Source organism: Suncus etruscus, chromosome 1, assembly GCF_024139225.1.
Source record: "Suncus etruscus isolate mSunEtr1 chromosome 1, mSunEtr1.pri.cur, whole genome shotgun sequence".
Taxonomy (NCBI): Eukaryota; Metazoa; Chordata; class Mammalia; order Eulipotyphla; family Soricidae; genus Suncus; species Suncus etruscus.
In genome coordinates, this window is record NC_064848.1 from 4784344 (window position 1) to 4797918 (window position 13575).

Below are 13575 nucleotides of genomic sequence, written 5' to 3' on the forward strand. Positions count from 1 at the left end.
CTGAGTGTCTTGAGTTCTCTGTAGCCCTCATGAAGCAGCACATTTAACAGACAGCTAACATGGGCTATCTTCCTTTTGCTTGTTTCCATCACAGACATGATATGAATAAACTATGTCCCTTGATCAATTTTATCAAAATAATCTCCAAAACATGGAATGAGTTAAGACTTCAAATATAAAATCATGGGAGAAATCACAGAGTGATCAGGATTACGTATGTGGTTTGTTTTTGCCTAAAGCTGTTATGGTTCAATATTTAAATAGCTTAAAAAAAAAAGCCCAAGAGATCAGATATGACCATTTAAATCAATGATTATAAATGTATGCACTTTTGAAATAAAGCCATGTTTTGTAGAAATTAACTATTACCTCTCAAGAACTTTTTGTCTTTAAATAAACTGTGTCAATCAAACATATACTTTATGTACATTCTGAATGATGTCTATAAATTAAAACCAAACCACACAACATCAACATTCACTTTTACCCAACATCCAGGAAAGACTAAAAGAAATAAGATCAGAAAAGCTAAAATCCTATTGTGGAGAGACTTTAGCACATCAGTCAAGATTGGACTGTTCTTTTCTCACCCAGCATATATCAAGATGGGGGGTCAGACATGACAACATGTGAGGCAATGAAAGTTCACTTTCCCAGAATTCCCCGGCCTTACCTGCCAAGTTACAAAGTATATTTACCAGGATGCCAAATCTTAGTTGGTAATAGTAAAAATTCTTGTTTCTTAAAATAAAAACAAAGTATGTATGATCAAACTGAAACCATCACTTTCTGCTATTTTGGCAGAACATGTGGTTGCTTTAACAAAAGTGTTAACAGCTTTATTGAGGTAAAATTATACATAAGTATTCTTCAATCTGTTGTCACCTGACCTGCTTTTGTCCTACATACAAGATGGTGGGCCAGTGGTTGAAGACCAGTATTATATAGAATGAAATTCAGTTGTGTTACTTTGGGCCACACCCAGCATTGCTCAGGGGCTATCTGTGACTATCTGTCACACTCAGGTGTGACCCCTGGCAGTGCTCAGGAGATCATATGCAGTGCCATAAATAGAGGGAATTGTGTGCAAGACAAGTACCTTGCCTCCTGTACTATGTCTTTGACCCCATAATGCAATTATTTTCTGAACATTTTCAGGGTTTTTTGTTTGTTTGTTTGTTTGTTTGTTTTTGGCCCACACTCTGTGATGCACAGGGGTTACTCCTGGCTCTGAGGACCATATGGGACACCAGGGATCAAACCCAGGGTCAGCTGTACTGGGTCAGCTGCATGCAAGGCAAATGCCCTACCGCTGCACTATTGTTCCAGCCCTAGTTTTTTGTACAGTTTTGAATTGAACAAATACCTGCAAGTATTTTTAAAGTGGCTGGCTTGCACTTTAAATAGTTCCTTTATTAAGAACCTATAAGTAATTGCAACTTTTAAAATTTGTTTTCAGGCCATGAACAACAGTGCTCAGGGGCAATTACAGATTTAGTTCTAGAACCATTAGGGACTGAACCCGAACCACCTGCTTGCAAAGCATGCACCCAGCTCTTTGAACTACCTCTCTGGCCCAGCATTTATCATTTTTCCTACATAAAATATTACAAGCTTAGGTTTTAGGGAAATATAATTATATATTCGCATATGTAAGTGTTTTATAAAATTCATTTTGTATTTCCTATTTGTGTGGACAAAGGTCAAACCAATTATGGAAGGTAAAACAGCCTTTATTTTATCAATTCATTATAGAGAAATGTTACTCCACACTAAAAATCAAGACTATGACTCACATTCACTTCTATAAAAGTACCTAAAGAGTTTTCCTAAATATTAACCACCCTAGTATTGATAAAGATTATTAATTTACAAAGTTAGTTTTTCCATAATTCCCAGAATTAAAAATAAATTATACCTTATATAAATTCAGATTTTAAAGTATAACCCCTATGTCATTTTTAAAACAAATTACTGCTTACTTTCTATACTAATATAAGGTTGTTTGTTTCAACATTTATTTTTGTTTTAGGACCACTCCCAGAAATGCTCAGGGGTTACTCCTGGTTCTGCATTCAGGGACCATTCTTAATGATGCTCAGGGGACGATATAGAATGCTGGAGATCAAACCCAGGGTCGGCCACATGCAAGGCAAATACTCTACTTGCTCTACTCTCATTTCAGCCCCACCCCTTTTGCTGTATTTTGAATCACAATCTGATCCATTCATGATATATCTAAATAAAATGATAAAAAAATTTACAACTGCATTTTCCCAGTATCTGACAGAAGTTGTTGTCCTAAAGTAACTTCAAGGATGAAATGAAGAAATTAGCAACTTTCTTTCAAGTAAATATGAGTAATATAATACATAAGGTTTAGTCACGATATATTATTTTCCCCTTCTATACCAATTACATACCTCTTCTAATCTAATTTCAACTTTAATTCTGTATATCTGAGGACTATATTCCAAGGACTGAAATAGGAATAGAATAGTTGAATGTCTATCAAAGATTCAAAAGTTGTAAAAAGTTACATTGGACAACAAGCAACTGGATTTTTTTAGCCCAAGAACGGCGATAGGAAATGATCAGTAGAGTCTAATACATATATGCCATACTGGACAGTTTGGCAACTTAATTAGCTTGTCAAGAAAGCTGATCTCTTTTCCAAAAGAAAGGTCTCCTATTTCCAAGTGAATTAAAAGGGGAGGCTTGATGATTTAATTATGATGCACGCTAATTCATCCGTGGAAGTTTGGGTTCGATTTCGAGCAATAAAGATGTTGCACGGTTTGGTTTACAGTGCAATGACAGCACCAATTTAACATTTAATCATCAAGAAGCTGTGCATGACAAAGGCGATGGCAGGTATGAGTGGAGGATGTCCCTTAAATTTGCAAAAGGCATTCTACCTGGAGAAAAGGAATTTGTTTACTCTCAATAGATACTGCATCTCAATTGTCTTGACCTTCCTCAACACATTAACTATAAAGTGATTAATGAAGTTTGAATGGAAACTCTGGTTACACTGAAAGACATCTATACACCTCTGCATTGTTTTAATTAACAGCTAACACTTCAAATTAGTTTGTTGTTGCCACAGTAATTACCTGTTCTGATGAGTGCATGAAGAAAACATTTTTATAAGATATTTTTAGTGTTGAGTTCCTGAGTCCTGTTTGAGACAAATACAGACCTTCTAAAAGGTAGTAGAATGGGAAAATTTTGTTATTGTATAGTTTAGTTTGGGATGTGTGTGTGTGTGTGTGTGTGTGTGTGTATGTGTGTGTTTTGGTTTGGGGCCACTCTCAGCAATGCTCAGAAACTAGTCCTAGGGGTATGTGTGTGTGTGTGTATCGTGTGTGTGTGTGTGTGTGTGTGTGTGTGTGTGCGCGCACACACACACAGTGTCCTGGATGTGTGTGTGTGTTTTGTTTAGGGGCCACTCCCAGTGATGCTCAGAAACTACTCCTTGCTCTACACTTAGGAATTATTCCTGGCAATGAACAGAAGACCCTATAGTAGAGCTTCTCAACTAATGGGGCACGCCCCCCAGGGGGGGCTCGAGGCTCCACTTTTATTACTATTGTTAAAAAGTTGTTGCGGCAAATGTGCTAGTCAATATAGTCATTAAAGTATTTTAAACAGAAATGGAATATGATTAGACATTAATCTTAAAATCCTTCTCATCAATTGAATAAGATCATAAACAACAGAATGTGGACTAAAAAGGAGTTTCATTCATTGTTGGTAGAAATGTAACTAGTTTAGCCTTTATGAAGAACAGGACAGAAATTTCTCAAAAACTTAAAAATAGAACTGTCATTTGATCCAAAAATTCTATTCCTTGAGATTGGACCCACAAACACACAAAAATATTAACCTAAATAGATATTTTCACATTTATATTAAGGTATCAGACTACTCACAACAAGCAAGAGCTAAGAAACAATGGAGTGCGTAAAGACAGATGACTCTCTAAGAAAATTGATTAGGCAGAAGCAATAGAAAAGTAGATAGCGTATTTGCCTTGTACATGACTGACCTGGGTTTAATTCCCTGAATCACATATGGTCTTGAGACAGCCAGGAGTGATTCCTGAGCACAGAAGCAAGAATAAGCCCTGAGCACTATTGGATGTTGCCCAAAAAAATGAAAGAAAAAGGCATGTTGTGGTAGATATACACAATGGAATACTACTCAACTCTTAAGAGAAAATCTTGCTACAACATGAATAGAAATGAAAAACGTGATGGTACATGAAGTCAGTTAAAAAGAGAAAGTCAAATACCAGGTAATCTCACCCATATTTCTCTGCATAACTGTGTCATATTTTTGACTTTTTTATTTTTTTGCCAAAATATGTAGAGTATGACTATTATGTGAAGCTTTAAAAAATTGTGTCAGTATTACTTAAAATTATTTATGTCTCAGTTTAGATAGAACGGCGAGTAGGGCACTTGCTTTGAACACAGCCAACCCAGCTTGATCTGGCACACATATGATTCCCCAAAACCACCAAGAATAATACCTGAGCATAGAGCCAGGAGCAAGCCTGAGAAATTCTGGGTGTGGCCCCCAAAATAAACAAACAAAAATGTATTAGTAAACTGTCTTTGGTACAACATTAGGTGTTGAAAATGAGTTGAAACACAGGTAGCAAAGAAAAGCAAAGTAATAGACAGTGTCCAATGAATACAAAACCATAGTCTGATAAGAGAATTAAAGTCACTTAAATGAGGGGGACTGCAAGTGATATGTATGAAAGAGAGGGGTTTTAGGGACTATGGTGGAGTCACTGGCACTTTTGTGTTGGTTACTATTAACTTGAACCTCTAAAGTATACTTTAAAATTACATTCTTGTAAAACTAACAATTAAAAAATAATGAAGTCCATGAGAACTCAAAGGACCATAGCATAAGCCTTACATGCACAGGGCCGGAAGTTCAATCCTGGGTAACATATCCTCATCCCAGTGCCGGGTATAACCATAATAGCCCTTGAGCAGACTGGGTCTCACAGGGGCTTCTCTAAACTCAAGTACTAAACACTCAGATCCACTCAGACAAGTCAATTGTCACCAAACCCCAAGTGGCTGAACCAGATTTGATCCCTACCATCCCATATAGTCCCTTGAGTGCAGAGCCTGGAGTAACCCCTGAGCACTGGCAGTTGTGGCCCACAAGCAAACAAAAACCAAAACAAAACAAAATAATAAAATAAAATATTTACTTAGCCTGGTTGCAGATAACGATTCTACTGGAAAGTAGAAACTAAAGAGACAAAAATAAAGTAATCACTGATAGCGGACCATGCACGCAAGAAGCAGTGATATGCACCTGGGTAGTAATTGCAGATACAATAAAGGAAGAACAGAAACAAAAGCCTGAATAGTCACAGAAAATTTATGAAGCACTGGGATGAGGAAAACAGATCTGAAATTTAAGCTAAGATGACAGAGGAATTTCAGATTTATTAACAGAAACAGAGGGGCCTTAATTTATATTTAGTTCAAGCTCCTACACATTTCTGCTTGATGAGAGCAGGTATTTTGTTTGCCAAATACGGTGAACACACAGTTCTCAGCATTCAATACTTAGTATATCGTAGATATTTTAATATTTATAAACTATTAAAGAAATGAGGTTATTAAAACAAGGAAGAAAAGGTAACAGAGAAAATTCACTATTCATAAATGCCCGTAGAATTATCCTGACTGCTCTATGCTATTTATCTATTCTATAGAAAATAAAAGAAACACTCACAATTTTAGGTATAAAGAAGTTGATTGGGGTCACAGATGTTACAACACAAATCTCATATGTGTGAGGCCCTAGATTTAATCCCCAGCATCAAAAACAATTTTAAAAAGAAATGATTGATAGATGATATTGATATTCTATTTGATAGAATAGTAGTTAAAGATGCTAGCCTTGCAAACCCTCAGCTATTCTGTCTTCTATCCCAGCTATTCTTTATGATGCCCCAAGCCCTAGCAGGAGTCAATCCTGAGCACTGACTCAGAGTAACACTTGAGTACCACTAGGTATGGCCCAACATCCTCCCCACACAATTTTCCCCAGAAAAAAAAACAATATTTGAGCAAGAATGCAATTTACTGCTCAACTTGATCTAAATCCTAATGAAAATTCATCAAAAGACTTATCAGCAAAAAGAACTGCAATTACTTTCTCTAAGGATATTTAAAAGTAAGGGGGGAAATGGAGAAAAAGTTATTAAGAAGTCCTACATTCAAACAGGACATAGGGAGATACAACCTGTATTCACATTCTGACATCTGGACTCCCACACAAATGTGTGTCATGCAGAAGCATGATTGCATCCGCATTTTACAATGTTTACTGAAATTATTTATGCTTAGAATTTCAAATTCTAAGAGAATCAAAAAAAAAATACAAATCATCCCAGCTGACTCCTGTTCACAAAATAAATAACCTAGAGCAGATCATATATTTTCTGATAAAGCTGGTACAATCTCATACAATTAAAGTAGGCATCTAATTTCTATGGTGCTGTTTTGCATATTAATTTCCTTAACACATTCTAATTGAATTATGTTAAACTTTGAGTATAAAGAATTTACAGTTGAGGGTATCTGTGCTTCTCCAGTGGTGATGAGGCAGGTTAGAATCTGAGACAAGCTGACCTTTGAGAGAACTGTAAATATTTTGCATTTCAACATAACTGATGATAAGACATTATAAATATCAATTTGTTAGCTAAATGGTCATCAAGATAAGTAGGGGAACACCTTTCCTTTCCCTTTCCCTTTCCCCTTATTAAAGCAAGGATCTTGAGAGTAATTGCCTGCATGCTGACTTTTCATCACTGTGACAAAACAAGACATTGAAATGACAGCATTGCCACAGCCTGGTGAAGGGGGTAAGACCTTTCTCTTGTATACAATGCTGAATAAATGCTGCTGACTTCAGTTCTACTTCTAACACAGCATACCTCAGAGGAACACAATTACGCAGTGAATTAATTATAGAGTGAAATCAATGGTTGGGAAAATTTTCCAAATGGATGGAGAACTTAAAAAATAATTTAGTCACTAAAGTGGTTAAAGAAATATTTAGTATTTGCCGCAAGAAAACACCAGTAATTAGGTAAGATTAGGTAGGAAGAAAAGACTACCATGTTTACTTGGCATACTGGGTCTTTTAGGCAGGAGAAGAGAAAAAAGTGAGCAAAGGCTATTTTAAAATAAATAAGCATTACAAATGCATTTTTTATTAGTTTGTTTCAGATGGAGTAATGACTATAAAATGATAAAAATTTGTTTTAATTTTGCAGGCAAAGATTTCACAGCTTGTGGGAGATCCTGGAGTCCCAGCTTCTCTGTTCTTTCAAGAACCACTGAGATTTCTAAAATATCTATTAGAGCGAGGACAATGGCAAAGAGAAAGGTGACACAGAAATCTCTCTGAGATCTGACTCACCAAGATAAAAAGTTTGGGAGAAGAGGACATGAGATTTGGGGGAAAAATGGGATTTCTGATTCGTTATCTATATTAATTATCTATGCATTTGCACAGGGGTAAGCAATAGCCATGTTCAAATTTAACTAATAAATTCACTTTCATAGTTTAAAACATGTGGCATTAAAATCCAACATGATGTAGGACCATTCATTTCTTTTTTTTTTTTTTTTTTTTTGGTTTTTGGGCCACACCCGGCATTGCTCAGGGGTTACTCCTGGCTGTCTGCTCAGAAATAGCTGCTGGCAGGCACGGGGGACCATATGGGACACCGGGATTCGAACCAACCACCTTTGGTCCTGGATCGGCTGCTTGCAAGGCAAACACTGCTGTGCTATCTTTCCGGGCCCAGGACCATTCATTTCTATAGTGAGAGAACTTATTGCTTTATTCTTCATGTGATATTTGCTGACAAAAAGGTAACTGTTTTATGAAAAATTTAAATGGCAAACATTCTTCCTATTTAGAAGTTTATCCATGTCAAGCACTTGGAACAACAGAAAAGAGAAGCAAAAGAATGGAGCCAGAAATTAAAGGGATAAATAATTGCATCTTTAGGAGATAACTTAGCCACGATGACACTTGCTGAATCTCCTGCTTGAAACAAGAAACACAGAACCTGGAGTTGACTGTATGACACTCTACTGGGATTAAAAAATAAAAAACAAAAAACAAATGATTCTGCTATCAAACAATTCTTTATCTTGTAAAAGTGAAGCAGAAAATGCAGGTAACTATATGGTTATAAGCATGAGCTAAGCAAAAATATTTTGCTGTCTTATCAGTATAAGTACAAATCTTTTTGATGTCATCTTGAATTTGAACCTATTTTTGTATTTAGATTTTTGGAGTCACATCTGGCAGTGCTCAGGAGCTATTCCCAGCAGTGCTGGAGACTATGTAGAGCCAAGGATTGAACCCGGGGCTTCTACACGTAAATCATACACTCCTGGCCCATGGATGTCATTTTTGTAAAGTAGCAACATGTTTTAAGTAACCAAATGTAAACCAGTCATGGTTCAGTTAAAAAAAATGGTTTTTATTACTTGATTTTTTTTCCCAGAGATATCTTCTCTTGGCAGGTTTCTTTGGGGGTAGATTTTTGCCAATATGTCACATGTTAAAATAGCCATCCACAAAAATGAAATTCAAATAGTTTCAGAGAAATCAACACTGACAGTTGTTGCCTTCCATAATAGATAAACACATTAGCCAGGCTCTGGCTGTTAAAATAGGAAATCCAAAGTAAACAGCAGTTGTAAAAATAAGCTTTTATGTAAACTGCACCAGTTCAAATAGCAGTCTATGCCAACCTTCCTTCTGCCTAAAACCCATTACAGATGCTTGGCTACTGATTGCAAAATAATTTGAGATTCGACAACATCCTTCTACCCCCCCCCCCTAACAGTTTAAGTATCAAACCAAATGTGTTATTAGGTTACAAGTACTAATAACACTTTCATGATGCTGATTGTGCTCACAAATCCACCCACCATGACATGAGGAACAGGGCTAGATAAGAAAGATTTCGACAGTTACTGTAACCCTATACCTTATCATCTCTTCTCCTCTCTATTGACTTTGGACATGGGCCCCTCTGATTCCCATGCCTGCCTTGAAGTGGACATCACCACTGATTCAAGTGCTAAAAGTTCCAACATCCAATTAGAATAAATGCCTTTTAACATATGAACTGAATATCTTTGAGTACAAGAAAACAATAGTCACATTGTCCTCTTAATCAAAGGTCCCTTTTAAAAAAAAATTTTGAGCCACACCCAGTGATGCTCAAGGATTACTCTGGGCTCAGCACTCGGGAATCACTCCTGGTGGTTTTGGGGGACTATATAGGGTGCTGGGGATAAAATCCAGGTCATCTGCAAGTTTCCCACCTCCTATACTACTGCTCCAGCCCTGATCTAAGGACCTAAACAAATGTAGTAGGCAAACAGAGAGACATAAGAGATGATTGAAAACACAGAATACTTAAGACAGTGCAGGTGGAAGGAGCAAGAATATACTGAGGTCTAAGAAGATTCTCTATGATAGTTTGGTTACAGTGAACATCTGCTCTCAGGTATCTTAGTTCAAAGCTGACCCAAATTCACTTTCCAAAATCAGATACAAAAGTAACTGATTCACAAAACTTGCTTCTAGGAATAATTTCCCATGGTACTTTAAAACTTAACAAAACACCTTTATATGGAGTAGCTATTTGTTTTGCATACATTTTTTGTTTGTTTTTGCTTGGGGGCCACACCCAGCGATGCTCAGGGATTCCTGTAGCTGGCTCTGCACTCAGGAATCCCTCTTGGAGGTGCTTGGAAGACCAAATGGGATACCAGAGATTGAACCCAGGTTGGTATTACTGAATGTACTACTGCTCCAACCCTTGCATACATTATTTTTTCATTAGTCTTATTATCTTTATAGATAAGGAAACTAAGGTTTGGTGAAGTGAAGGGCAGTTTCAAGATTCCTCCACCTGATAAATGTTCCAGTGGAAGGTAGATTTTTCTAAAGCTAAATCCGATGCATGGCCTGATGCATCTGTCTGAACATAAACTGGCTGCATCTAGATCCTCTAATTCCAGCTGCCTTGAAGGTTTTCTGAATATGGTCAGTGTTGATTTTTAAAGAGCAATAGGGAAAATCAATGGACTCACTTTTCAGAGGTGCATTAACTTTTTCAAATCACTGGGGTACAATTTACTAAATTACCTCTCCTTGAACACGAAATAGTACCCCAGTGGGTCAAAGAGAATGCACCTCTGAAAAGTGAGCCATTTATTCCCTTTTCCCGGTAGTAACAGATGTAATATGTCCCCTATGACAGAAATATTAACCCATTTCCATGAAAAACTCAACACTTTGTCCCATACTAGAGAAAATGAGCATGAGGAAGCTTCTTTGGAGGCGGGGTAGGGGGGAGTAGAAGCTTCTCTTCTGTAAGGCTGCCCACAAGTATGTCTTAGGAAGTCAAAGTGTACTTACATGAATATACTGGATTTTCATTCATTGAAGATTGATTTTGATCAAGGCCTCAAAATAGAATATAAATATGAATTCAAAGCTGGTGGTTCTCAGGGGGAAGATAGTCATGATGGCGAGTTCCATCCTGTCCTACGGTATTTTATGCCTGACTAGCAAATAAATATGTGCTTATTTCCAATCTCTATCAAGAGAAAGCTTCTGAATCCAGTTTTGAGTTGCTTTAGGAATAGCTACTGTGTGATTTGCCATTTGCAAGAGACCTTAATAAAGCCAAACTTTACATTTTCAGCACTGTTAGCCCCTTACTCTTCTGGAAGATGGTGAAGCAATGAAAATAAGACAACTTTAATTTAAGAATCATCCAGCTTCTAATTAAACTGCCATAGGCAGCTGGTTGGATAAGTTTTAATCAGTTTCAATCACCTATTGATTGGTATACTGAAGCCTAAAAAATTAAAAGTAGAAGATGATTGGGGAATTGTCCCATCTCAGAACAACAGTGGAAGGCTCTGTAAATAACTCCTCTTTTAACCATCAGCTAAATGAACACTTCAATACTGCAGGACAAAGTCTTCTGCAAAATTACTTTAACTAACAAGCAGAAATTTATCAGCTTCAGCCAAAATCAATGCTGAAATCAATTTGAACACTGGTTGTGTCTAAAGGGGCTCATTGGCAATTTAGGGAAATTACACCATGTAAATGCCTGTGCTTTAATTGAACAGTTTCATCAACCAGGCTGTGATTGCTGTCCATTCATTTATTTACTTTCACTGCAGCTACCATTCTGCAAAGAAATGGCTTTTGTCAGGCTGGAGAGAGGCAGTTTATCTTCATTTCGTGCACTTTTGTGCAGAACAGACGTCCTGAAACAGGTGTATCACAACTATGGTCAGAGCAAACCAGGAAGGACTTTCTGTTTACCAGTCAACTATGCAACACTCAAATCATAACCACATCTTCCACCAACTGGGGAGAGTGTTTTTCAAACCCAACAATAAGAAGAAATCGAAATGATTTCCTTGCACATGGCACCAAGCCCCTGCACTGAAGAGCTATATTCTAGACAACAAACTCAAAATCAAAGTGCTTACCTAACAAGTTCAATCCACCAGGATCTTCTTGAAATATCTTTTTTGGTTGTTTGTTTTGGGGCCACACCTTGGTGACACTCAGGAATTACTCCTGGCTATGCACTTAGAAATTGCTCTTGGCTTGGGGAACCAATGGGATGCCGGGGGATCGAACCGTGGTCCGTTCTAGGCTAGTGTAGGCAAGGCAGACACCTTACCACTTGCACCACCCTCCAACCCCATTCTTCTTGAAATATCTTAAGTGACTTCCAAAAATATATTAAATATATTCACTTCAAAGATTTAGTTGTATTTTGTTTTCAAGAATATTGTTTAAAGATTAGTCAATAGAAAATAGTATTTTCCAATTCAGTCAGGAGATGAAGGTTTAAAGATATGAAATTGGGCGGTGGCAGACCAATACTATAGTGGGTAGGACATTTTCCTTGCATTCAGCTGATCAATCCCTGGCACCCCATATGGTCCTGAGCCCACCAGGAGTGATCTCTGAGCATGTAGTCAAGAGTAAGCTCTGAGCACAAATAGGTGTCCAATCCCCAAAAAGTTGTAACATGAGGCCAGTAAGACAGTTCAATAGTCTCAAAACATATATCATGCAGGAGACCCAGGTTCTACCCCTAGCACCACACAGTTCCTGAACATTGCCTAGAGCAATTCCCAAGCACCAGTTGGGAGCAGTCCTTGAGTATCGCCAGTTGTAGCAATAAGAACAAAATAAAAAAAAAATATGTCACATACATATTTGGAAGAGGGGAGAGTGTATCTGTTGGTTCTTGGGAGGTTATGCAGTACCAGGAATCACACTGGGGTCAGCTGCCTATAAAACAAGTGCCCTAAACCCTGTTCCATTTCTTTAGCTCACATACATTTTAAAATTAAGATTACTGCAAGAAGAGAAAAAGAAAGGTCCATGTAGAAGAAATAAACTAATCTTGCTATGAGGAACAGAAACCAAAATCATCAAGATTCCAAAAGATAATTTAACTATGCATCCAAATATACTCACAAAACCACAGGCAATGAAAAATACCCAGATAGTTTCTAGAGATTCTGTGCTGAAGTGATTAAGTTTGGAGATCAGTATTAACATTTATTTTGAAGGATTAATTTCAGAAAAAATATCCCAAGTTCCTAGGAAGGGAGCAAGAAAGCTTTCTGGTCATATGGGTCACCTTTGAAATCACATGCCTGATATAAAAATAAAAAAGTAAAAGTATAACCATAATACTTTTGCTAGAGCATCCCAAAAGAAATTCTCAGACCTCCATCAAAATTTTTAGACATTACTTTTGCTCTTCACAAAACTAAAATGTAATTAATGTAATATAAATATATTAGAAAGGTGACTGAGAAAGTACTAAAAAATAAGGGAGTAGAAATTTGCAGATAAGTCTATGCCTATCAGGCTTTGAACTCTAAGTGAAATCCAGACATTTCTATTTTGGTTTTTGGAAATACTTGCTCTACCTGCCACAACCCAGCTCTGCTGGAGGTGACCCTCGGCATGTGATGGAGGGCCAGTTAGGGAACAGAAAACGTGGCTGGTATAAGTGCAAATACTTTCCATAATTTGGTATATGTGGAGGCAGGCAAGCTCTTGAAATGCTTCACTTGAGTATCCAAAGAAGCAAAAATCCTCATGATTTGCGATTTCAATTATCCTAGTTGTTATACTTTGTAGTTCTCACCAAAGCTTGTCTTCAAAATGTTAAACAAAAAAAAAAAAAAAAAAGAGGTCCAAAGCCATATTATGGTGGACAGGAAAGTTGCTTTGTAAGCACCTAACTTAGATTCCATCACTGGTCTTGTCATGAGTGGTCCCTGAGCACAGAGCCAGGAGTAAGTTCTGAACACTGCCCGGTGTGGGCCAAAAAAAAAAAAAAAAAAACACAACAAAATGTTAAAAGAGAGAAGAAATAAATGGTGCATTAAAACTTAACCCACTATATGTTCATGGTAAAAGTCATTCTGTGATATT

The 13575-nt window shown here is 37.1% G+C and overlaps 1 protein-coding gene across 1 annotated transcript in view; it reads right to left on the bottom strand.

Annotated features, from left to right (window-relative positions):
- The window catches only part of MAP2K5 (mitogen-activated protein kinase kinase 5), a 261121-nt gene that overhangs the window by 165495 nt on the left and 82051 nt on the right, over positions 1–13575 (bottom strand). The window lies entirely within an intron of this gene.